Consider the following 26214-nt stretch of genomic DNA (forward strand, 5'->3'; position numbering starts at 1 on the left):
GGGTAAGTGTACTACCAAATTCTATATAATCCGCCTAAAGTTAGATGCTTACATCAGTACACCTCGCCGATGTAGATGCCTTACGATTAATAGACTTAATAGACCACCAGGTAAGGCCAGAATGCCGGGGGAAGGCGGGAGGGAGGCGGGGGTGGGTCAGAGCTGGATATTCGCAGTCCGGCTCTGCCCCTACCCCCGCGCATAACGAGGGAGATGTGTATATGCAGAAATATTGCGCAGCTCCCAGAAATACATATGGTACTTGCACATAACAGGGCTAAAGAAAAAAAGAACAAGGGCCACATATTAAATGCAAATGTTCTATACATTGAGCCATATGGGGTAATTGTATATTTATTTAAAAGTTTTCTCAACTGCCTGTTTCTTCTCTTTGGAACAGTATTCCAAACTACTTACGCGAAAAACTTACACTAACAGACATCTCTTTTGCTTTTGCTACCTGATAGTCCTTTTAAGGACATCCTAGCACTTAGAAGGAGTCTTAATACCTGTTCCCCTTCCTATTGTTCTTCTCCTTTACATGTTTTCTTTTTCTTTACATATTGTAGTTCCAGCCCTCCTTTCCTTCTTATCTCTGTTTGTTAATTTTTTTGTTAGTTTATTAGTCCTTAAAAGCTAGTATTTGCCTTAGTGTTGTGTGTTTTTAAACTGTATTTTAGTTAGTAGATGGTTTTTAACATTTTTGTACACTGCCTAGAAGGTTTGATGAAGCGGTATAAGACATTTTAAATAAACCTGAAACTTGAATTATCAAAAAGCTCATTCAGTCACTGGTCTAAAAATACTCTACTTCTTCAGAGTAAAAATGAAAAGGAGACTAAATCTGCAACCCAATAATAGAATGAAGTGAAATAACAGTCTCTAAATATAGATCATAAAAAAAATGCAACTTATCTTCAACAGTAGTGTCAAAAAGTCAAGATCTGAAGACTGAGTAAATTGCGACAGGGGCCTTTTGTTTCGCAAAGTCACTGCATCAGAGGGGGGAAAAAAAGTCACTTCTCTGCTATTTTGAAAATGTTTCCAAAAAGTATCATAAAAAGTATCAAAGTATCCATTTTGAGGCGATAGGCGGTTGAATGCGTATTGGCAAGAATGGTGTAGTTCCCCCCCCCCACCCGAAGAAGATTGCGTTGATTGAAACGCTCTTGCGATTGCAGGCTGAGCGGAAGCACTGGAGTCTGAACGAGACAAATAAGATGTGTTGCTCATTGGTTTAACTCAGTGGATCATTACATGGATTGTGATAAAGTTTTACTAAATTACTAAACATTTTGGACCATCTATAGACTTTGGGTTCTACACAGATTTTGTAATTGATTTTTTTTTTTTTCAAATTGATTTAAGACAGGTGGAGGTGAGATATGATTAGGCATTGATTCTCAGGAATGGGATCTGATATAACTGGGCATTATAAGAGGTCCTATAAATTGACCAAAAACTGACCTTCCATGACCACATTAGAAATGTTGTTAAAACTACCTTTTACAGGCTGCATCAAATTCGTTCACTCTCACAATTCCTATGTCCAAAATCTCTCAATATTCTCAATCATTCTTTGGTGATCTTGATTATTGTAATGCCCTTTTTAAGGGCATTTCTCTAAATGAAATAAAACGTTTACAAATTATTCAAAATGCCTCCATTAAACTTATAACTAAAACTAGGAAATTCAATCATGTAACTGCTCTTCTTTGGAAAGCACATTGGCTCCCTATAGCTCACCGGATAACATATAAATTATGCATACTTATTTTTAAATCCCTATTTTATAAAACTCCAGCATTCATTTATAAATTATTAATCCCGTATATTCCAAATAGAACACTGAGATCCAATGAACAAAATCTATTGACAATCCCTTCTCTTAGGGTTATTAATATAAAACGGCAATTCATTTTTTCAGTCACCGCTCCTCAAATTTGGAATTCTCTCCCTATTTACTTAAGGGAAGAACGTAATCTGGAGATATTTAAGAGTAATTTAAAAACTTTTCTTTTTAGGGATGCTTTTGATAATTAGTTAACAGTCCGCTGATTAAAATTTTTATTTTATTGTTTAATATTATGATTTATGTTTTCCCTGCCTTTCGTTTTTTACCCTGATTGTCTTACTTTTCTTTAAGGAATTTGTATTTCTTTCTCCGTTTTCCTTGTGTTTACTGTTTGTTAAGTATGTCTTTTAGTCCGCTCGTATGTAAAAATTGTTAAAGTATTGTATTGTTTCCCAAATACTGTAATTTTTTTAAAATGTTCATCGCTTAGAAATGTGATTAAGCGATTAATCAAAAATTTTATTAAACTTGAAACTTGATCTGCTCCTTGAATAACTAAGATATCCTACCTATTTGAATAATTATTTTTAAGTCAACTCAGTAATGGTCTTTAAGAAAATTTAATAGTTGTGAAAATTGAGCTTTACCCAGCTATCTCTAAATAAACAAGTGACAAGTATAGAACATCCATAATTCCTTCGCACCCCTCAGATACTGTTGGTTGCCTAGTAGGACCCCCCTCCCTCCCCATTCCTGCCCCACAGCTGTGATCTCCCCCAAACCTACAAATAAATAGGTGACAAAACCTCAAAAAATCTCCTCTCATATCCCGAACAAATCATACCTCCCAAAATCATCTCTCTTCCCTCCTAACCATCCAAATTTCAGGGCAAGTCACTTAATCCTCCATCGACCCAGGTACATTAGATAGATTGTGAGTCCACTGGGACAGACAGGGAAAATGGTTGAAGTACCTGTGTGTAAATCACTTTGAGTGTGGTTATATAACTACAAAAAAAGGCAGTACAGTGTTCCCACGCGAATTCACGGTTCACGAATCGTGGACTCGCTCATTCAAGGTCTGCTCCGACAGCCTCTTCCTGTAGTAGAGTCGGGCTACACCAATCAGGAGCTGCGTGTCAAAGCAGCTCCTGATTGGTGTAGCCCGACTTTACTACAGGAAGAGGCGGTCGGAGCAGACTGTGAGTGATTTTCTTCACCCGCCGGCGCTCCAGCTGCCCTCTCCTGCCTCCCTTGCCCTTTTTTTTTTTTAAAATTCTGGAACGGAACCCCCATGTATTTCGGAGGAGTACTTTATACACATCCCAATTTTCTTCTCCTCTTCCCCCCCCTTATAATGTATTTGCATGTGCTTGTTATGTTTTTCGCTGCTTTCATCATTATTGGTTGTATGTTCCCGTTACAATTGCTAATAAAGATACTTTAAAAAAAAAATGCATTAGGGTTCTCAGTGGCTGCTACCATGATTTGTAGAAGCCCTCCAGAACCTTTTTGAGCATCAGAAGATGAGCTGCTTTACAAAGCATGACTGGCTACAACCAGTCTTCCTTCCAAGGCAAGCTCTTGAGTATCTCCCCCATTCAAATAGATTCCATTTAAAATGTCAAATGCATTTGAGCAATGATCAACTATTTAAATTTTATAGATAAATGCTGTCCACCTTCTGGCATTAAGCTTCCCAAACCTTGCAGATGGCCACAAAAACTGGGTGTGCTAAAAAAAGAAAATTTTAAAGAAGGAACGTGCAATCTGAGTTAACTTCTTGGTCACCCTAACAATTTGTTTTCGAATTAGTGGCTAACACAGGTCGATGTTGACTTTTAAAGGGGTTATTTATCAAGGAACTCTGAGAACCAGTAATTAGGCTACAGAATTTTAGCTGCAGGTGATGTAGTCCATTAAAGAGTTCATTATAGATGACCGCTTGTTAATGGAATATGACATCTCTTGAACATAGTAGCAGATGCTGAATGAAATTCTACACTTAATTAAACGGTTTGTTAACATTTGGTGATGTATGTTTCACTATACGTGATGCAGATTTCCTGTTTCTTCGAGTCGCCACAAATAAGCACAACCATAAACAGGGCAGACTTCAGATTGCTGTGATTTTTTTCCTAGGTTCTGGGTCATTTGTTTAAAAAAAAAATCAGTTAATCAATACTGTTAATCATAGTGCAAAAGTTCTTCCAACAAAATCTGTTCTGTGCTAATAAGGAACTAGCAGAAGGTTGTGGCTAGTAATTTTGGAGACCTGTCTGGTGTTAAGCTGCAGATTTGTAGGAGGACTGCTGGTCCAGTCATTTCTAATCGAATCAGGACTTCCAGTACAGGTTCAATGCAATTTACAGGCTAAGAGGTCCATGAAGAAAACATGGGGTATCTCTGGGAGGAAAACATGGGGTATCTCTGGGGGAAAACATGGGGTATCTCTGGGGGAAAACATGGGGTATCTCTGGGGGAAAACATGGGGTATCTCCGGGAGGAAAACATGGGGTATCTCTGGGGAAAAACATGGGGTATCTCCGGGAGGAAATACCAATGGACAGATTTAAAACTAACCTAGTTTAGTTTAGTTAAAAACCAATAGGCAGAAATTAGGCCAGGGTTTTCTTGACCTAAAATACCGGCATCTAACTCATTCCACATCCAAACTCTATCCCAACTATGCCTACTTTTTGGATAGGTGTGGGTAGGTGCCTCGTTGTACATGCCTACAGAGTTAGACACCTCCCCAAATGTTTTCATTTGGTTTATAATGCCTTTGTTCAATTAACGAGACCGGCTGAACAAATTAAAAAATTAAGCTAGGCCCCTAGATCAGCTAGGCGTGCGGATCTAGGTACCTGGATTAGCTAGGTGCACTGATCCAGACATCTCACTGCGGGCATCTTTTATAGAACCAGGCCCCTAATGCCGAACTTCTCAGGCGTCCATTTCTGAGCGCCATTTAAAGAATTCCCTCCTATCTGGATAGTGCCCCAGATTATCCTTAGAAACCACCTCAGTAAGGTTATTCCGATCAGAGAGCGAGCGGAGCCAGAATGGAGTTGAAACTTATCATGTATTGCAAGTGCAAAACTTGTAGCTGAATTGAAGATTTGAAAAAAGTGAAGTGAAATGAAACAGACAATCCGGTGTGGCAGCTGTCTTGGCTTTTCTAGGAGAGGCCAGCAGATAATTAAACACAATGGCATATGAGTAAATGTGGGTTGGTTAGTTTTTTTTATTTAGGTTTGCCTCACACATTACTTAGCCAAACATTTTGGCTTACCTCAGTTAAAATGGTGCTTCTACTCAGATCATCTCCTTTGGGATCTATCTCTCACTGAGTCAGGTCTGGGCAGAAATACTCCTCCCTGAGTCCCGCCCCTCTGACTCAGCACTGAGCCAAGCAGGGCACTCTGGGACCTGTAGTCTTTTGCACTTGTCCAGTACCCTCTGCTGCCCGGGGGCATAATAACAGTCCTATGTAGGGGGGAAAAAAACCTCACTCTGCTACATGAAACTCACCAATTATCAAATTTTCACTCACACTTGAGTTACTGGTCTTCACTTATCAATTTGTTGATATTCTCCTGCTGCTCTGGATCCATTCAGAAAAAATAAAAAAAGAAAAGAAAAAACAATTCAAGCAATCTGAGTAAAAACAAAAATGCCCTTTTGCTTTGCACATTATGATATGTATATGCAAGCTAATGTGATGTTTAGTTCGTAGACGCGACTAATGAATAGGAAATAAAAGGAGCAGAAAACCACCAGCTGAGCTAAAAGGTTAAACTATCTATTTTCCCCAGATTTTCTGCGCAAAGTGCTTTGTTGCTATTTGAATATAGCTCACAGATTAACAGCTCACGGTGGCCAATGCAGAAAACTACCCTGGGCAGCTGTGTGCAGTTAATGAGAGCTTTACGCAAGCTTTAGTGGGCAAATGAAGCAGAAACGGATTCAGCGCGGGCGTTAGCTCTTGTGATATACATGAGCGCACTGTGCATTAAGGGGTCCTTTTACAAAGGCGCGCTAAGCATCTTAGCTCATGCTAACTGATTTACCAAGCGTTAAACGCTAACGCGTCCATAGATTATAATGGGCATGTTAGTGTTTAGCGTGCACTAAATCAGTTAACGCACGCTAAAATGCTTAGCGCGCCTTTGTAAAAGAGGGATAAGATAAATGTTATAAATGATATGAGCTATTCTGACCCAATGCAGAGAAGTTTTAGAAGGAACAGAATGAGAGCATAACCCGAGAAAATTACCTCCAGGTCTGAGGTAATGTTAGAAGGGTTATCTTGCCATTTACTTATTTCCTCAATAAAATGTTATAAAGTAAAAGGTAGTATACAAGTCCCAATCCCTTTCCCTGATGTCATAATGCCTCATTCAACCAATAAGAGCCATCCTCATCAGTGTTGTCACAATGGCGAACAGAATGCTAGGAATGATAAAGAAGGGGATCACAAACAGATCGGAGAAGGTTATCATGCCGCTGTACCGGGCCATGGTGCGTCCTCACCTGGAGTACTGCGTACAGCACAGGTTGGCGTACATGAAGAAAGGCACGGTACTATTCGAGAGGGTCCAGAGAATAGCGACTAAGATGGCTATGGGGTTGGAGGAGCTGCCATACAGCGAAAGATTGGAGAAACTGGGCCTCTTCTCCCTCGAACAGAGGAGATTAAGAGGGGACATGGTCGAAACATTCAAGGTACTGAAGGGAATAAACTTGGTAGATAAGGACAGGCTGTTCACCCTCTCCAAGGTAGGAAGAACGAGAGGGCACCCTTTAAAGTTGAAAGGGGATAGATTCCGTTCAAATGTAAGGAAGTTCTTCTTCACCCAGAGAGTGGTAGAAAACTGGAACGCTCTCCCGGAGGCTGTCATAGGGGAAAACACCCTCTAGGGATTCAAGACAAAGTTAGACAAGTTCCTGCTGAACCAGAACGTACGCAGGTAAGGCTGGTCTCAGTTAGGGCACTGGTCTTTGACCAGAGGGCCGCCGCGTGAGCGGATTGCTGGGCACGATGGACCACTGGTCTGACCCAGCAGCGGCAACTCTTATGTTCTTATGTTCTATACTTGGCTCATTTCTGATATTGTATTGGAGGAGAGGGTGGCACAGTGGTTAGAGCTGCAACTTCGGCACCCTGAGGTTTGAGAAGGGAGGAGAGAGAGAGAGACCGCGAGAGTCCTGTACAGGTTACAGGTGAAGAGCCTACCCTGAAATCCCCTAACGTATTAGGCCAATAAACACAACTAAAGGCCTAAGATAGCTGAGAATGCTCTGACTAAAACTGTCAAGCCTTTGCACAATCTATGCTTGCTGAAATCAGCAAGCCAAGCGAAAAATGAGCGAGTGAAACGAAACTTATTCTTTTACATGGCAACTGGTGTCACATCTGCTGTAATGCCAGGGAAGTGGATCTGAGAAGGATGAGAACATGTCTTAACCAAGAATATAAAAATACATTATTTTGCAAGAATATCCTGTGATGGGCAGGCTTTTACTGGACGATGGCTTGAAGTTGCTGATGTGGTAGATTAAAGGGGCATATGCGGGAAAAGATAGATTTTCTGGTAAACAGGACATGCATATGGTATGATACAGATATTATGAACCAATTAATGAATTAACAAATGTAATGACGTGTAAGAAATAACCAATAAAGATTTATCATGTGATTTAGACCAATGTGGTGCTGGCCACCAAGAAATGTATAAAAATAGGCCTTTAAGAAGAAGTAAGCCGAACAGACATCAAAGGATCCTCAGGCCTGAAGATCACATTCTGTTACTCTATATGCTGAATGATTTATTCTTGTAAGCTGTTACTGATTTGTTAATAAATATACTTATTGATTGATACCAGTATATAGAGTGTGAGGTCTCTATCTCGGGGTAGGCCTAGACAGCTGGCCGATCTCAGGTAGTGGATTCAAACCCCACCCTGTTCCCTGTGACCCTGGGTAAATCACTTAATCCTCCACTGCCCCAGGTACATTAGATAGATTGGGAGCCCACCAGAAGAGATAGGGAAAATGCTTGAAGTACCTGTGTGTAAACCGCTATGAGTGTGGTTGTAAAGCTACAAAAATGCAGCATACAAGTCTCTTTCCCTATGCTATTTTCTTGTACATTAGATTGTTATGTTATTTTAATCTCATTTAATTTATAGTGATCGCTCACTTTAGCCCAAATCTCCTTGGAATTTGCACTATATTTTAAAAATGAGAAATCAGATCTTGTGTCCAGAAACAAAAAACAAGCAACCGAAATTCCCACACGGTTTTTCTCTGTCAATAATTACGATTTTGTTGTTGGAAAATGTCAGAATCGCTATGATGATGTTATAAAGGTTAAGGCATAGTGCTCTTGACAAATAGTGAATCAATGTTGGTTTTGTTGTTGTTTTTTTTTTATTTTTTTGTGGAGAATGTGAACAGAGCTAAAGTATATAAAATAATAATTGAACAAGTTTTCCAGCCGATCATGTTCATATCATACCATACGAGTCCATTCAGAGAAATAAAAGATGCATATTTTTAACCTTTCCTAATGTATAGAAATTTCAAAGCAATTTTAAATGATACATACCAAAGATATATTTATAACACGTAGGGCTCCTTTTACGAAGGTGCGCTAGAGGTTTTAGCGTGCGCTACACGCTAATGCCTCCATAGAGCTGACGTTGGTGTTTTCTGTGTAGCATGGGGTTGGCGCGAGCAGCATTGTAGTGCGTGCTAAAAACGCTAGCGCACCTTCATAAAAGGAGCCCATAATTCCAGGTTGCTTACAGAGCATACTACTACGGCTACTATTTACTATTTCTATAGCGCTGAAAGGCGTAGGCAGCGCTGTACATTTTAACATACAGTAGGCAGTCCCTGCTCAGAAGAGCCTACAATCTAATTTAGACAGGACATTTCAGGGTTGGGGAGGTTATAGTGGATGTAGGTATCTGACTGCATAAATTAAATGTTTGGGGCATGCGTGCGAAAGGGTGGGGATCCTGTTATTAAAAGCTTCCTTTACGAAGCCAAGCTAACGAGTGCCAAGCGGCAAAAGCCTTGGAATCCTTTAAATCCCTATGGGCTTGGGGGCAGTTCCCACAGCGGCCCACCCTAATCAGCTTCGTAAAAGAGGCCCTACATGCACTAATGGTTTAGCATATGCTAATGAATTAGTGTGCGTTGACCCCCTAAATTCTGTATGTGGCTAATGAATTAGTGTGCGTTGACCCCCTAAATTCTGTATGTGGCTCGCACAGCTGATTTGTTGGCACAACTTAATTGTTTAGCAATTGGCGCCGGTAATTGGCAATTAACAATTCATAGTTGACACGAATTGGGCACTATTTAGAACTTACACGCACAGCTTGGTTGGTGCATTCTATAAAGTGGTGTGCATCGGTTCTAGTGTGCAAATCTAAGAGGGGGTGTGGCTAGGGGGACAAGCATGGGCGAATCAGAGGCATTCCTACAAGTTAAGTGCACTGATGTAGACTATGCCCAATCTGTGCACAATTTAGGAAGAGGTATTTAGGCCTGGTTTGATTTTCAGATTGAAAAAAAATCAGATCGTGTAATGCCTTATTATAGAAAACTGCCCTGTTGAAAGCCAGAGTGTTTTTTAAAGCTAGGATGTCTGTGTTATAAAGTCTTACATGGTTTGGCTCCTGCTTATTTGATAGAACATTTTAAATTTCCAAATTCTAGATGTTCCTTCCGCATTTCAACATTATTTGAATTCCCCTCAGTCAGGGGTTGTCAATATAAAAGATATCAAAATTGATTGCTATCATATCAAGCATAGTATGGCATAGTAGTGGGGAGGAGCAGCTGCCCTGGGCGCTGTTATGGTGAGGGCAGAGGCACCCGTCCTCCTTTCCATGCCCCTTCCCCCCTCCCCACTGCTGCGCATGTGCACTGCTTTCCTTCCCCCATCCCTCTGTAACATTCCTAGCGAGCAGCAACTCCCCCCACCCACTGCTGTGCGTTTGCACTGCTTTCCTTCTCCGTCCCTCTGTAACATTTCTGGCAACAGCAACCCCCCCAAACTGTTGTCACGCCAGTGTCGGCTCGTCCTCTGACATCACTTCCTGGACCCGCCCCCAGGAAGTGATGTCAGAGGAAGAGCCGACACTGGCGCGACTGAACTTTGGGAGTTGCTGCTCATGCCAGGAATGTTACAGAGGGACAGGGGAAAGGAAGCAGCGCGCATGGCAGGGAAGGAGCGTGTGGAGGTGAGGGACGGAGAAGAGGGTGGGGGTGAGGGGCGCCCCCGCCCCCGGAAGCCTCTCACCCTTGCTACGCCACTGAAGCAGCTATCTAGGATTTTGATTTTCACCAGTTATTTTCCACTTCTACATCCTGTATGAATTTTACGAAATCAGTAAAATCTTATCCGTATAAAAAGTTATTACAAAATTATTTACATGTGAAGTTTTGTAAAGATTAACCTGTAGCTCACTGTTGATGAGGTGGGAGGTGAGAGGCTGATATGCACAGATAGGTAGAAGGACCTTGGGGTGATAGTGTCCGAAGATCTAAAGGTGGAAAAACAGTGTGACAAGGCGGCGGCTGCTGCCAGAAGGATGCTGGGCTGTATAAAGATAGGCATAAGCAGCAGAAGAATGAAGGTGTCAATGCCCCTGTACAAGTCTTTGGTGAGGCCCCACTTCGAGTATTGTGTTCAGTTTTGGAGACCATATCTGGCAAAGAACACAAAAAGACTTGAAGCGGTCCAGAGGAGGGCGACAAAAATGATAGGAGGTTTGCGCCAAAAGACATATGTGGAGCGACTGGAAGCCCTGAATATGTATACCTTAGAGCAGGGGTGCCCACACTTTTTGGGCTTGCGAGCTACTTTTAAAATGACCAAGTCAAAATAATCTACCAACAATAAAATTTTTAAAAAACACAAAGCACACTGTACGCATAGAAAATGTTAATTATCATTCCTATTCCAGGGTTTTCCAAAGAGGTCAAAGCAAATGACTCTATGCACTATCACCTCTGTAACAACCATACAAAAATAGACAAATATACCCCCCTCCCTTTTTACTAAACCACAATAGCAGTTTTTAGCGCAGGGAGCTGCGCTGAATGCCCAGCGCTGCTCTCGACGCTCATAGGCTCCCTGCGCTAAAACACTCTATTGTGGTTTAGTAAAAGGGGACCTTAGTGTAAAATATAGACAGCAGATATAAATTCAGACACATTTTGATCACTAAATTTAAAATAAAATCATTTTTCCTACCTTGTCTGGTGATTTCATGAGTCTCTGGTTGCACTTTCTTCTTCTGACTGTGTATCCAATCTTTCTTCCCTTTTTTTAGCCTGTATGCTTCCTCTCCTCCAGACCTCATTCCCTCTCCCAACTTTTCCTTCCTCTCTCCCTGCCCTTTCTTTCTCTCTGCCTCCCTTTCTTTTTTTCTGTTTCTCTTCTTTCCTTCTGTCTCCCTGCCTGCCCTTTTTCTTTCTTTCTCCCTGCCCTCCCCCAAGCCACTGCCACTGCCATTGGGGACCAGGACCCAAACCGCCACCAATAACAGGCCCGAAAGCTGATGCCGCCCCAAGCTCTCCCTGCTTCGGCCGACAAGCATTCCTCTCCCCGACGTCAATTCTGCCATCGGGGAGAGGAAGGCTGATTGGCCCAAGATCGCAATTGACCTATTGGGGGAAATGCTGCCGGGTCCTGCCTTCGCGGAAACAGAAAGTAGGCAGGACCCGGCAGCAAGAAGAGCAAATGCTTCACTAACCTGTCTCCCTCCTTAGCCCATAGCGAACGCTTGCTTCAGGGCTCTCAACATGTGCGTGCCGGCTTCCCTTCTCCCTCCCCCCCCCCGGACATAACTTCCGGTTTCGGAGGGAAGAGAAGGGAAGCCGGCATGCACACGTTAGAGCCACGGAGCATAAGTTCGCTACGGGCTGAAATCTCCAGTTTTTTTTTTTTTTTAAATGTTCAGCAGCGGCGGCAGCAGCAGATGACAGCTGGGCGGACCGCCCAGCTAAAAGGCCCTAGAGAGAACACTGGAGAGGAAGGCTGATCGGCCCGGTAGATCAGGACGGCAACACGAGTCTATCACGGAGCCCGGGATGGGCTCCGCGATCGACTCGCGTTGCCTTCCTGAGCTACTGATCAATCGCGATCGACGTGTTGGGCACCCCTGCCTTAGAGGAAAGTAGAGACAGGGGAGATATGATTTAGAGTTCAAATACTTGAAAGCTATTAACGTAGATCAAAATCTTTTCCAGAGAAAGGAAAATGGTAAAACCAGAGGACATAATTTGAGGTTAAGGAGTGGTAGATTCAAGAGCAATGTTAGGAAATTCAACTTTACGGAGAGGGTGGTGGATGCCTGGAATGCGCTCCCGAGAGAGGTGGTGGAGAGGAAAATGGTGACGGAGTTCAAAGAAGCGTGGGATGAACACAGAGGATCTAGAATCAGAAAATAATAGTAAATATGGAAGAACTAGTACACTGAAAACTCCCGTTGTCCTTTCCGTTTTCACTGTTCGGGAGTTTTCACACCCCCACTCAACGGGAGCTCGAGGACTTGTAAATGTAATGGAGGGGTTCCCCCCCCCTCCTCACAGCGCTAGCGGAAAGACTTAAAAGCGGCGGAAGCAGTGGCGTGCATATGTCCTGCGTGCAAATGTTGCTGTGGGATTGTCGGCACGCCAAAGACCGGTGTGCTTTTGACGGGTCACCTATATCTCATATCACATTCACCCTATGCCTATCTCCACAGCCCCTCTCAAACCATATATAAACCAAACTAAAATCTAACTATAAATATAGAATATACTGTATGTATCTAATGAAAAAACAAAAAAAAAAAACAAAGCCACTATTCCTAGAATAATAATATCTTTCACCTTTTAGAATCTGGCTTTGTGCCAAGCGCAGTGTTTTCTTAAAACCTTCAAACGGTGCAATTATTTTATTGTTTCAACATGCTTTCAAAGCAAGAAAAAGGTTTCAGGCTTTTGATCAATACCCCTTAGCTTCAATCAATTCAGCAGAGCCGTGTTGCACATCTTTGCATTTGAAGGAGAGGTTTTGCATATGTGCTGTCCACTTCTTGGTCCCATTATCTGCTTGAGAGGGCTTCAACGGAGAAACCCAGCAAATTTGTGAGTAGGAGATAGTCTAAACCGCCTGTTTGAAAATGATGTATCAGTAGCACATAAGACATTTCATCTCGATTTTTCACTGCTCAGCTCTAGTAAACAGGATAATTTAGTTATATAAGGGAAAAATACCTCTGGTGACCTCTCACTGTTTATCATGATTGATTCTGAAGGGAGGTCATCAAACTATTATTGAGATGTTATTACATATTGGAAGAATGTATTTCCTTTGAAGGGGCCCTTTTAGCAAAAAGTAGCTTTAGCACATGCTTACGTGGGTCTTTCCCGCTCGCTAAGAACATTTTTATTAATTAATTTATTAATTTATCCCGTCCTCCCAAAAGAGCCGCTGACGGGTTACATGGGTACATACACAGTATAGTCGAGACAAATGTGGACAAGATGTATTCGGGAAGCAAGTGGTACAATGATCGAGTTAGTGTTTCTCCGACAATCTCTATTTTGCCATACGTAACTATAATAATAAAAATAATAACTTTATTCTTCTATACCGCCACAATCTTGCGACTTCTAGGCGGTTTACAATCAAGAGTGCTGGACATTCAGCGAAATACAATAAGTAGATATTCAGAGGAAATACAGAGATCAGAGACCTCAGGAGGCAATAGTATAGAAATACAATTTGCTGAGCGAAAATGTAATATGTACATTTTAGTAGGTAATGTCCGACAGGACCTGTTGGGGATAAATAGCAACGTAGAGTTACGATAAGATGAAGATAACAGATTATATTTATAACAGTGCTGTAAGTTCAGGTGGAATAGGGAGGGGGGAGGGAGAGGGAGAGCGGGTCAATTGTTTAGGTATTTCTGGAACAGGTATGTTTTTAGGCGTTTCCTGAATTCCCCGTATGTAGTGGGCGAAAGCAGTTGGTCTAGGTCTTTACACGTGCCATAAAATGCCAAGAAATATTAATTAACTAAGGAGGCCAATTTAACACACGCTAAATGGTAAGGCGCATTTTAATAAAAGGACCCCTATACTTGCTATTGTAGATATAGACATCCGAGATACCCTAATTTTACCGTTGAGATAAAACAGACAAATATTTTATTTTTTGCCTCAATGGCCACATTCTTATTTTCAGGATACAACCCTCCCCCCCCCCCCCCCCCACATACATACACACAGTGGATCAGAATAGTGGGTCAAAACAACAATGACAAGTTTCAAGTTTAATATAAATTTGATTGATCGCTTATTTGAAGTTCTAAGCGATGTACAAATCGGTAAAATTACAATTTGGGGACAACAAAACAAACGACACAAACTAAATCTTGTAAGACATCTTAAAAACGAATATTATAAACATATTAAACAAAAGGGAAGAGAAATACAAGTTGTTTGATAGTAAGTAAGACATATATGGGAAGCTATACTGGGACAAATTTATTTACCACATAAACTCATAAATACATAATTCCTCAACCCTCCCCTCCCCCTTTTACTAAGCCATGGTAAAGGTTTCTTCTGTGGCCCAGAACGCTAAATGCTCCGACGCAGCTCTGACATTCATATGAGCGTCAGATCATTTAGCGCTCTGGGCCGCAGTGGAAACCTCTACAGCGGCTTCGTGAAAGGGAGTCTAAATAATTAAAAGGCCGACATGGCCATGTTTCACCCTCATAAGCTCTGGAATGCGTTGCCAGAGGATGTTGCAAGAGCAGTTAATGTAGCTGGCTTTAAAAAACAGGTCTGGACAAGTTCCTGGAAGAAAAGTCCATAGTCTGCTGTTGAGACAGACATAGGGCGGTAGCATGGAATGTTGCTACTATTTGGGTTTTTGCCAGGTACTAGTGACTTGGATTGGCCTCCGCGAAGATGAGATACTGGGCTAGATGGACCGTTGATCTGACCCAGGAAGGATATTCTTATGTTCTTATCAATTTAAGACAGGGAGTGTTTTGCAATCCATGGCTCTGTCGATGATCGATTTTTGTAATTCTCTGTTGGTAGGCCTTCAATTAGCCCTCCACAAGTTATTCAAAATGCTGTTGCTAGATTACTTACTAGCTGTTCAACTCATGAAAATAGTTTGCATCGTCAAGTTCATGATGTTGCTCATCGCTATCGTGGACTGGCTTTCAATCAGTATTTTGTTCTGCGTGCCCACTTCTTACTAGTTGTTTCTGCTAAGAAACAAATTCAATTTTCTGACACTCATGGAGTCTGGAGGTCATGGACTGGCAAGACAGTCACGGTTGCAGCGGTTCCTCTCTACTGCTGCTCGGGTCAGTGCCTCCTCCCAAATGGTGCCTGAACCTAGCGGTCATCTTCTTGTACTATCTCTTGAGGGACACCCTTCCTTATATGGCTAGATGATCCCTATCAGTAGGACCACTAGATTACCGCTATAGGACAGATGCCATTTTGGAGATGGGCCAACCTGGTCGCAGTGGAGAATGACCACTGCTGCTGTGAAAATGGCTTACCAGGTGTCTAGACCAGTGGGTAGGTACTGGAGGAGCTGAGGGGAAGGTAGAGAAGGAGGTAGGCTTTCTGTGATGGCGATGGGCTTTCTAGGGTAGGGGGTTGGCTTTCTGTGGCAGTGAGTGGGCCTGTTGTGACAGTGCATGGGCTTAGACTGGGAGGGTTTATGTCAGGGATTTGGGGGATGTCTGAGAGGGCCCTGGATTTGTGATGTGGGTTTAAGGGGATCTTGACTGGGGTCGGGATGTGAATTGGAGCATGGGGGAGGGGGTCAGACTTGGGAATGCTGGCTCTTGTGTCAAGGCTCAGGATCAGGGTGGTGGTAGGCTGATATGAGAAGGAAATCAGGAGGGAGGGGGGAACACCACCATGGTGCTTTCATTCTTTTTAGTCTGGGTCTGCACTATTGGCATGGCATGTAACTCGGTGACCTTCTACCCTCTGCGGTAAATGCAGGTCAGATGGTGACCACACTTCCCTACATTTACCACAGAGCATTTGTGCTTAGGGCCAGATTCTCTAAACGGCGCCCCTAGTGACGGCCACATAGAAAAGTGACAACTATGTATGTCAATCACGTGAGAGCGCCGTTGAGAGAACTGCTGCCATGTTGAATGAAGGCACCGGAAATGTAGGCCAGGGTTTTATGGGACTACATTTCCGGTGCTTATTTGCAATGAGAATTGCGTCATAGTGGCACCGACCAGCGCCTACATCAACTTCTGGTGCATACCAGAGGATGTGGTAAGAGCGGATAGTATAGCTGGTTTTAAGAAAGGTTTGGACAAGTTCCTGGAGGAAAAGTCCATAGTCTGTTATTGAGGAAGACATAGGGGAAGCCACTGCTTCCCCTGGATCGGTAGCATAGAATGTTGCCACTCCTTGGGGTTCTGGAATCTTGCTGTTCTTTAGGATTCTGAATGGAATGTTGCTACTCCTTTGGATTCAGGATTTTTGCTATTCTTTCAGATGCTGGAATGTTGTTACTCCTTGAGTTTTGGCCAGGTACTTGTGACCTGGATTGGCCACTGTGAGAACGGGCTACTGGGCTTGATGGACCATTGGTCTGACCCAGTATGGCTGTTCTTATCCTCTTACGTGTGCCAAGTAAGGACAATCAAGCCATTGTAGCATCACTGATGAGGTTGGCTCTGAAGCACTGTGGAATGAGGCATTATGACATCACAATCTCAGCTCTGGAATGTTGCTCTCATTGGGGTTCCAGAATCTTGCTATTCTTTGAGATTTTGTATGGAATGTTGCTACTCCACAGACTCCAGCGGATCCAAAATGCCGCGGCCAAGCTTATCTTTGCAAAAAGTAAATTCGATCACATCTCACCACTCCTTTCCAAGCTTCACTGGCTTCCAATAATTTCCAGAGTCCACTTCAAATGCATCTGCCTAACTTTCAAGATCCTCCACGGCATCCTTCCTCCATTAATCCCACTGTCTTGGAATTCCCCGAATCTTAGTACCACCAGACCTACCCAAAAATCAAAACTATCCTTCCCCTCATTAAAAGGCATTTCCCATCCAGGAAAACTGGGGACTTCCCTCCTCTTCAGACTCACTGAGCTCTGGAATAACCTTACCTCCCCTCTTCAGAAACTGAGTGCTCTCCAACCCTTCCGCAAACATCTTAAAACTTGGCTTTTCTCTAAAACTTAATCACTCCCTCCTCATCTGACATCCCAGCTCTTTAACATTCCTCTTTCCTCCGATCTTCATCTAACCCTTTTCTTTGTAGTTCCTTTCCCTTCACAATCCCTGTAAACCGTGCCGAGCTCTATGACCATGGAGATGGCGCAGTATACAAACCTAAGATTTAGTTTAGTTTAGTTTACTCTTTGGGATTCCGGAATTTTGTTATTCTTTGAGATTCTGAATGGAATGTTGCTACTCTTTGGGATTCCGGAGTCTTGCTATTCCTTGGGATTCTGTATGGAATGATGCTACTCCTTGGGTTTTGGCCAGGTACTAGTGACATGGGTTGGCCACCATGAGAACGGGCTACTGAGCTTGATGGACCATTGGTCTGACCCAGTAAGGCTAGTCTTATGTTCTTACTTTAGACGTAGACACCGGTAGGCGCCTCTGTGTAAGGAAGTTAGCCACCGTCATTTGTAGGCATTTGCAAGCACCTACATTTTTTTTCAAAATTAGATTTTAATTGGTTTTAAACGATAAGGTCAATTACCGCGTTATCACTAATTAAACCAGTTAAGTTAAGCGGTGATAGGACGCAAAACTTAAGGTGTGGATTGCACAACTTTGAGACATTGGGCCCTACCATACAATATGTGTTGTGTTAACTTGTGATAAATGCAAATCTTACTGTTAAGTAGAAGGAACCATATACATATGATACATATGTTTTATATTTGCTATGGAAGGGTGGGAGGGAAGGAGATAAGTTATATGATTTGGACTATTGTTGATTATTAAGTGTTTCATTTAATGTTAAAATGTTTTAACTCACTGTCACACTTATTGTAAGTTTTAAAACGAATAAAGATTTTATTAAAATAATAAATAAATAAGTAGAAGGGGCCCTAAATAGCTTATTAAAAGTTTACGCCCAGCAGTTAGTCCGGCAACAAAACTTATTAGAAAATAAATCATTCTTTATGCTGAATCACGTTATGTGACCCAGCAGATGTAAGCCCGACCAAAGCTCTAGAGAAAGTAAAAACCTCCAGGGTTAAACTAGAAACCCGGCAGGGAAAGTCCAGGATCTGGAAAGATGAAGGTGAGGAAGATAATATAAATCACCACCAGGGGAGCTCTAGAGGTCCCTGGTCGTCAGCTGACACTGCTAGGTCAGGCCACGCCCCGAGAGTAGAAAAGCCAACAGTGGCTTTCAAACAAAGCAACAGGTTGGGGAGGAAGTTTGAGCCTTGCCTCCCTAGGGTTCTTCCCAAGCCAAACAGGGTCAATTGTCCTGTCCCTATGGAATGGAGTGAGACTGACACAGCCGAGGACTTATCCAGGCTCAGTGAAGAGCCTATGGAGTTTGAAGAAGTCTGTGCTGATTTGGGAATTGATTACCCTGAAAGAATGCAGGTGGACTTAGCCGGTTGCCACAAACTGTGAGTGAGATTTCCAGTGAAATGTTTGGGTAGTGTTTTGGTTTTGTTCACTAAATCACTAGTTGGAATTATTGTGGAAAAGCTTGGAGAAGCAGGGAGAGGTTTTGCTTCCAGCTGGGAGGGAAATTTGTAAAGCTGTTTTTTTGGCTTTAAATTGCAAAACCTAGTGCTTTCTCCCTATTTCCTGGCAGTTGTCACAAACCTGCCAGAGGCTTGATTTTTGTTTGAAGCACTGTAGTATTGTTAAACAGTGCATGGGACTGTGTTTTGGTCTACTACCCAAATGACTTGAGTGAATTTTGAGACTGACCAAGAGAAGCTGAATTATCAGCCTGAGTTTATGTTGAACTTTATTTTGTCTTATTGGTTTGGACCCTTTTTCCTGGACTGTTCTTTTGGCTGCTGACATTGATATCACTGCTGATGAACTGCTTACCTGTATATTGAACCATAGTAAAGCTGAATGTTGTTTCACCCGTTTGGTTAAGGTTTTTTTTTTATTTTGAATATTAACTCCAGTCCAGCCTGCAGGATGACTCCATGTCGGGTCACACGAAAAGTGAACTGTGTTTGTAGTCACCTGTATCTTTGCCTAGCCTATGCTAGGTTAAAGTGGTGACCACAGTATAGATGAACTAAAATCCCAATTTTCCACAGAATGTGGAGAATCAGCTTTATGCCAGCAAACTAAGGGGGTCATTCGTATTCATTCCATGCAGCTCATTTCCACCTCCAAAATGAAACCAAGCTAAAATTGCAGTCTGACTCCTTAATTGGCAGCACTAACAAGTGTAATGCTGGCTTTTGCAAAGCTGTGGTAGAGGTTTTTACCATGGGCGTCAAAGCAATTACCTTGCTGGCCCGCGGTAGAAACCGCTTTCATGGCTTTGTACAAGGAGCCCTAAGTTTGCAAAATGGAGCGGCAGACTGCAGAAGAGAATGTAGCGCAGTGCTTAAAGCTATAGCTTCAGCATCCTGAGGTTGTGGGTTCAAACCCATCCTGCTCTTTGTGAGCCCAGGAGGACAGACAAGGAAAAATGCTTGAGTTCCTGAATAATTTCATGTAAACTTTTCTGAGGTCCCCTGGGAGAACAGTATAGAAAATTGAATAACTAAATAGCGCGAAAAGCTTCAGCCTCTGATCAGAGCTGGTATTGTGACATCATAATGCCTCTTTCCACCAATGCCTAAGAGCCAACCTCATCGGTGATGTCACAATGGCTTGATTGTCCTTTACTTGGCTCACTTTTACTACATTTTGATTTCTAGAGTGGCGCAGTGGTTAAAGCTACAGCCTCAGCACCCTGAGGTTGTGGGTTCAAACCCACGCTGCTCCTTGTGACCCTGGGCAAGTCACTTAATCCCCCCATTGCCCCAGGTACATTACATAGATTGTGAGCCTTCAGGGACAGACAGGGATGTAAACTGCTCTGAGCTCCCCTAGGAGAACAGTATAGAAAATTGAATAAATAAATACTTATACATGTAAGAGCCGGCTCCTCTTTGTAGAAGCTGCCGGGTTCATGTTGTTTATTTTTAAGTGTGTGTAGTTATGAAATGGCCACTTCCACTGCCTGTGCCAGGAAATATGTATGTATGTATCCTATTTTTATTTTATTTAATAATTTCTTAGATACTGCCTGCAAGCCTGAAGGCTAGTGCGGTATTGTACATTCAGGTTCTGTAGGTTCATGATTCTGTCCCTGGCGGACTTACAATCTAAATTATAAGAAAGCTCTGCTTCAGCATCTCTGGATTAACAGAAGCTTTTTTGAAATATTACTGGAACCAGAGAGTTTCACATAGATCAGGGGTAGGGAACTCCGGTCCTCGAGAGCTGTATTCCAGTCGGGTTTTCAGGATTTCCCCAATGAATATGCATTGAAAGCAGTGTGTGCACATAGATCTCATGCAGATTCGTTGGGGAAATCCTGAAAACCCGACTGGAATACGGCTCTCGAGGACCGGAGTTCCCTACCCCTGCAGTATGGCAACTCTTATGTATTTTATGTGAGCCAAATATAGGACAATCAAACCATTGTGACATCACTGATGAGGTTGGCTCTTAGGCATTGGTGGAATGAGGCATTATGACATCACAGTCTCGGCTCCTTGGGTTTCTGCCAGGTACTTAAGTCGGGACCTGGGTTGGCCACTGTTGGAAACAGGATGCTGGGCTTTGATGGACCTTCGGTCTGTCCCAGTATGGCAGGGGTAGGGAACTCCGGTCCTCGAGAGCCGTATTCCAGTCGGGTTTTCAGGATTTCCACAATGAATATGCCTTGAAAGCAGTGCGTGCACATAGATCTCATGCATATTCATTGGGGAAATCCTGAAAACCCGACTGGAATACGGCTCTCGAGCACCGGAGTTCTCTACCCCTGACTTAGATCAAGGAAACTGAGGAGCCCTTTGACTAAGCTGCAGTAAAGAGAAAAAAAAAAAGGGGGCTTGGCCCTTCCTAATGTGGACTTTCCCCACGCGCTAAGTCCATTTGTACCACAACAATAAAATAAGACATTTTCTAGTTTTAGTTTTGCAGGTCCCACCCTAGTTTTTCAATTAGAGCACGGGACTTGCAAAAATATAACAACTTTGCACTTGCCGCCTTCTATTTAGGAAGTGTTAAGGGATCTCGCATTAAGTCCGTGTTCTCCAGCTAGTGTGTTGTAATGCGAGCATGCCATTCAAGGGGGAGGCATAAAGTTTATGGAAGGTGAATAGAAGGAGAGAAGATGCCATATAGAAGGGGCAGAGAGAGGGTAGACAGTGGATTAAAGGAAGAGAGTGAGAAGAAGATGAGGAAAGCAGAAACCAGAGAAGACAAGGTAGAAAAAAATTCTATTTATTTAATTTTTTTTTGCTTTAGGGGAGATGCATTGCTGTTTCTGTGGTGTTGCAATGTATGCAAAGTCCAGCTTCTTGGTGCTTCAGTTTAATCTTTGTCTATGTATTTTTATTCTATCTCCCCATTTACAAAACTGTAGAGCGTTTTTAAGCGTTGGCATCTGAGCTGTTACCACCATGGCTAAAAACCACACTACAGTTTTGTAAAAGGGGGAGGGGTTAGTTTGTGATTACATACTAGGCGAAGGTGTTTTCTGTGTTCTGTGTGTTCGAAAAGACATGGTTTTCTGTTAGGATTGACTGTGTATGATTGATCTGTACTTGTCTGGCTTGTTTAGTTTTACAATGGGTTTATTGATGTACTGCTCACTGCAGTATGTAAGATGCTGCCTTTTCCTAGGTACACTCTTGTGTGAAGTGTGGATTGTTACTAAAAATCATGTTTTTCATACAGATGGTGGGGGTGTCAAAAAATGATGGGTCCCGGGTACCACAGAAGGCAATCCAGAGTGAACTTCATATCCCGTTTCCTACACCTTGATGAGAAAGCTACTTGATAACAACCTAGCTGTTTGGCATCTTGCCCTGTGAAGGCCTGCAGTGCCATCACTTGTAGGGGGCTCGTACCCAAGCTTAAAATTCCAATACCCCTTCTTAATTTCAACATCCTGTTTTACAGCCACATCTGGTTTTGACTGCCCCCATCCTCTGCTCTTCCCAACTTAATAAACCAAAGCACCCCTGCCAGAGCGGGTAAAATTCTCCATGAAACCTACCTGTTCCTTAACCTTCCCACCACATCTTCCACCTAGAATGTCTACAGCCTGTCAAAAATTCCCTATCAGGGCAACTTGCTCTTATACCCATCCGTCTCTGCTCCCTGCAATCAATCCTGCTACTGAATATTAAGCATAGTACTAGTCTACCTGCTCCTCCCCTTCCCCTTTATCCTGTCATTGCTTCATGGATGTGGTCTCAGCCATGTTATAATGCCCTTAGAAAAGGTTGAGGGCACTTCTAATCCATTCAGTGCCCACCTTTATCTTGAAATATACACCTATTGGTACAGGAAGTTGACAGCAGGAAGTGGGCGGATGAAGCAAGTATGATTGACAGACTCCTAAATCCTGCCAACCCATTTATGTTAATTGTGAGCCGCTTTGGCTAAAATTCTGCAGCCCCACTCATCCAACTCTTCTCAATAGCATAGTCTACTTCCTGCAGAACCCTCAACCGTATGCTACTAAATCTCCCATCCACTAAAGATCTTCTCTATAAACGAGTTTTCCACTCCATGCTCATCTTTCTAGAAGTCAAAACTTGGAATGGCCTTACAGAAAGGACCAGAACTGAACTTTGCCACATCATCTTCCGAAGAAAACTGAAAACCCATCTGTTCGATACTTAATCTCCTTTACCCTCTCTTCTCTCCCTTTCCCTTCCTCCTCTCTCTCTTCTTTTTCTCTCCCCTTCCTCTCCTTCCTCCTTATCCACCTCCTCTCTCTCTCTCCTCTTTCTCTCTCCTTTACCCTCTCCTCTCTCCTTCCTCCTCTCTCCCCTCTTATTCTCTCCCTCCTCCTTATCCACCTCCTCTCTCTCCCTCCTCTTTCTCTCTCCTTTACCCTCTCCTATCTCTTTCCTCCCTTCTTCCTCTCTTCCCTTCCTCCTTCCCTCCTCTCTCTCTGCTTTACCCTCTCCTCTCTCCCTTTCTCTTTTCTCCCTTCCTCCTCTCTCCCCTTCCTCTCCCTCTTACCTATCCACCTCCTCTCTCTCCCTCCTCTTTATCTCCCCTTTTACCTCCCTTTACAGTCGCCTTGAGCCTGTATAGGTATGAACGACGCACAAATAGAAGATTAGATTAGATAAATTAATAAATGTCATATAGGACAACCATTGACTTATAGCTTATTTTTAAAAATATAATTGAGCAGTATTCAGCTGCACCTTAATAAATTCTAGAAATCCGGTGTGCTGCTGATCCTCTGAAACCGAATGCTTCAGCATAAATCAATCTGTAAAGAGACAAAATTCGGCTTGCAGAGCCTCATCAAGTTAAGAATTTAATGGCTTGTGAATTACTTGAGCAGAATCAGAAATTAGGCCAGAGCATCTTGTAGTTGTAAACAAAGCTCTTAAAATGCATTTGGAGCACTGACAGCCTCAGTTAATGTATACAATCCGAGAAGACAGGATGGATTTCAGTATCTCTTTTGACAGGATTCACAGCAGGGCCATTTTGCTTTTCTTGTAAAAGTTTTATATCTCGTTTTTAACAAAGCAGCCTTGGAGCTCTTTATCTTTCAAAAGTATGAAGTCTGGGATTAAAAGTGTTGTTTTTGCACAAATGTCTGTAATAGATATATCTATATCTCTATATTTTTTTTGATGGATTGGCCTTGCACCCTCTTACCTACAATCTCACTTCATCCTACACAACCCCACCCAAACAACCAGAAACAAAAACATCTTTGCATACCCAAAGATTACAGGCTGCAGATACAAATCATACCTGGACAGAACCTTTAAGTTCCGAGCGAACAGACAGCAAGCTTGGCTGAAAAACTACATAAACGAACCCAATCTGACATACAGTGCATTCCGAAAAGCGATCAAAACCGCCCTCTTCGCTAAATTCATTGACTAAAACTGTCCCCTCCCTCACTAGGACTTCCCCGCTGTAAACGCCTTTTCTTTCTCTCAAGAAGCTCCTTTCATGTATTCAGGTATTCTCTACACATAGAACTCCAATTAATACGTTAGTATCAAAGCATTCAGGTACTCACTATCCATAGAACTCCAATTAATACGTAAGTTTCCCTTCTAGATTATTGTTTAATATTTAGACTCATTGTATGGTATTGTACTTAGACTTATTGTATTGTATTGTATTGAGACTCATTGTACGGTATTGTAAGTAGACTTATTGTATTGTATTGTATTTAGACTCATTGTAATGTATTGTATTTAGACTCATTGTAATGTATTGTATTGTATTGAGACTCATTGTACGGTATTGTAAGTAGACTTATTGTATTGTATTGTATTTAGACTCATTGTAATGTATTGTATTTAGACTCATTGTAATGTATTGTATTTAGACTCATTGTAATGTATTGTATTGTATTGAGACTCATTGTACGGTATTGTAAGTAGACTTATTGTATTGTATTGTATTTAGACTCATTGTAATGTATTGTATTTAGACTCATTGTAATGTATTGTATTGTATTGAGACTCATTGTACGGTATTGTAAGTAGACTTATTGTATTGTATTGTATTTAGACTCATTGTAATGTATTGTATTGTATTGAGACTCATTGTACGGTATTGTATTTAGACTTATTGTATTGTATTGTATTTAGACTCATTGTAATGTATTGTATTGTATTGAGACTCATTGTATGGCATTGTACTTAGACTTATTGTATTGTATTGTATTTAGACTCATTGTAATGTATTGTATTGTATTGAGACTCATTGTATGGTATTGTACTTAGACTTACTGTATTGTATTGTATTGAGACTCATTGTAATGTATTGTATTGTATTGAGACTCATTGTACGGTATTGTAAGTAGACTTATTGTATTGTATTGTATTTAGACTCATTGTAATGTATTGTATTTAGACTCATTGTAATGTATTGTATTGTATTGAGACTCATTGTACGGTATTGTATTTAGACTCATTGTATTGTATTGTATTTAGACTCATTGTAATGTATTGTATTGTATTGAGACTCATTGTATGGCATTGTACTTAGACTTATTGTATTGTATTGTATTTAGACTCATTGTAATGTATTGTATTGTATTGAGACTCATTGTATGGCATTGTACTTAGACTTACTGTATTGTATTGTATTTAGACTCATTGTAATGTATTGTATTGTATTGAGACTCATTGTATGGCATTGTACTTAGACTTACTGTATTGTATTGTATTTAGACTCATTGTAATGTATTGTATTGTATTGAGACTCATTGTACGGTATTGTAAGTAGACTTATTGTATTGTATTAAGACCTTTTGTTATTCGCTGAATGTCCAGCCTTCTTACAATGTAAACCGCCTAGAAGTCGCCTGACTATGGCGGTATAGAAAAATAAAGTTATTATTGCACTGCTTTCCCTAGATCAGAGCTAAGATCTTCCTAAGTCACCTGAATAACCAGCGAACTAAGGCCGGGGCGGTAGTTCTACCATTGTAATTCTGTGATAAGATTTGGTGTAATATTTCTAGTACTTTTCCCCTATTCTAACAGCTTAACACATATGTCAGCACATAGCACAGCGTGACTGGCCTCGTCTCTTTCGCTAACACTCTAGACAGGTTATTCCTAAAATAAGGGAAATGAATTGAGAAAGATTCTGAGAACTGAAGCTGCAGCTGGGTACTACAGATTAAGTACTCTTATAGATTCGCAAATTTACTACGGCGTAGTATCACCAGCAGGGCAGGATTAACCAATAGGCCAAGTAGGCACGTGCCTAGGGCCCGAAATGGTCAGGAGGGTCTGATGAAGGAGGGCATCAACATTGTTTTTTCCAAACGGTGATGGGCCCTTCCAGCATCGCTCGGCAACGCAGGCCCCCCCGATCGGCAACCCGCCCCCACCCCCCCCCATCGAAGGAAAGTAAGACAAGCAAGCAACGCGGGTAAGAAAGGCAACGGGAACTGTAATTGTGCAAGCGGTGCTGCTTGCCCAAAACTTCCCTCTGACGCAGCTTCCTGTTTCCGTCTGGGCACATGGTGGGGTGGGACAGGACAGGGGGCCCAGTGTACTTGTGTGTCTAGGGGCCCTTGACGAATTAATCCTGCCCTGATCACCAGCTTACAGGAGGGATTGCTATCACAGACCAGAACTGCATGAAAA

At 42.1% G+C, this 26214-nt stretch overlaps 1 protein-coding gene across 3 annotated transcripts in view; it reads left to right on the forward strand.

Moving 5' to 3' along the window:
• NAALADL2 (N-acetylated alpha-linked acidic dipeptidase like 2) overlaps positions 1–26214 on the forward strand; it is a 533196-nt gene that overhangs the window by 199963 nt on the left and 307019 nt on the right. The window lies entirely within an intron of this gene.

Source organism: Geotrypetes seraphini, chromosome 9, assembly GCF_902459505.1.
Source record: "Geotrypetes seraphini chromosome 9, aGeoSer1.1, whole genome shotgun sequence".
Lineage (NCBI taxonomy): Eukaryota > Metazoa > Chordata > Amphibia > Gymnophiona > Dermophiidae > Geotrypetes > Geotrypetes seraphini.